The following is a 901-nucleotide window of genomic DNA, read 5'->3' on the forward strand; positions in this document are numbered from 1 at the left end:
CATGTATAGCTCAAGTTCAATAAAAAAGAAAGGTGAGTCAGATAGAAATGACTAAACTTCAATTATATATATGACTGAAGTTCAAACAAAACTAATTAAAATAAAGCAAAAATATATTTACATAGTCACTGAATAATATGTTGATCAACACACTTCTACAACATGTTATCAGGTCTGAGAAGGGATAGAGTTACTCTTATTTCATAAAAATAGAAAAATTATTTTGAAAAATCCTCGAAATAAACTTTAAGGGTGTGTTTGGTATGAAGGAAAACATTTTTCGAAAAATGTTTTCCAATTTTTTCATGTTTGGTTGGGTTACATGTTTTGGAAAAATATTTTCCAAATCAACTCATTTTCCTCAAATTTAAAGAAAATGACTTCCCTTCAAAACTTAAGAAAAACATTTTCCAAAACTCTCTTCCAACTTCCAATTAAAAAAAAAAATTGTTGAAAAAATATTTTCAATTTCAAAATTTCATTTTTTCACCCTACCTTTGTCACGACCCGATTTCTCAAGTCATGATGACACCTATTATAACCCACCAGCAGGTAAGCCAACCCGTAACCCGGAACAACAAGTAATGGGTCTAAGGGTAGAAATTAAACAAGAGTAGGAAAATAACAATATAAACAAATAAAGATCCCTCCCAGAACCTGGAAGTCACCAGTACAGAGCTACTACAAAATGAGTACAAGTCCCAAAACTGGACAACAGAGACTGGACTGTCTCGAAAGGAAGAAGACAAGTCTATATATACAGATGGAGACTGAAATAGTACAAAACGCCGTGTGCTCACCCCCGTCTCCAGATAAGTCTACTCCAAGCTCGATCAACGCTGGCTACTAGTGCTCGGACCTGCATCACAAAATAGATGCAGAGCGTAGCATGAGTACCAAA

At 34.2% G+C, this 901-nt stretch overlaps 1 long non-coding RNA gene across 1 annotated transcript in view; it reads right to left on the reverse strand.

Annotated features, from left to right (window-relative positions):
* Positions 1–613: 613 nt before the first annotated feature.
* The window catches only part of LOC125865834 (uncharacterized), a 2687-nt gene continuing 2399 nt past the window's right edge, over positions 614–901 (reverse strand). The window contains exon 3 of the long non-coding RNA XR_007446403.1: positions 614–859. This is a non-coding gene — a long non-coding RNA (uncharacterized LOC125865834). The remainder of the gene's footprint in view (positions 860–901) is intronic.

This window comes from Solanum stenotomum, chromosome 5 (assembly GCF_019186545.1).
Source record: "Solanum stenotomum isolate F172 chromosome 5, ASM1918654v1, whole genome shotgun sequence".
In the NCBI taxonomy this organism is placed as follows: domain Eukaryota; kingdom Viridiplantae; phylum Streptophyta; class Magnoliopsida; order Solanales; family Solanaceae; genus Solanum; species Solanum stenotomum.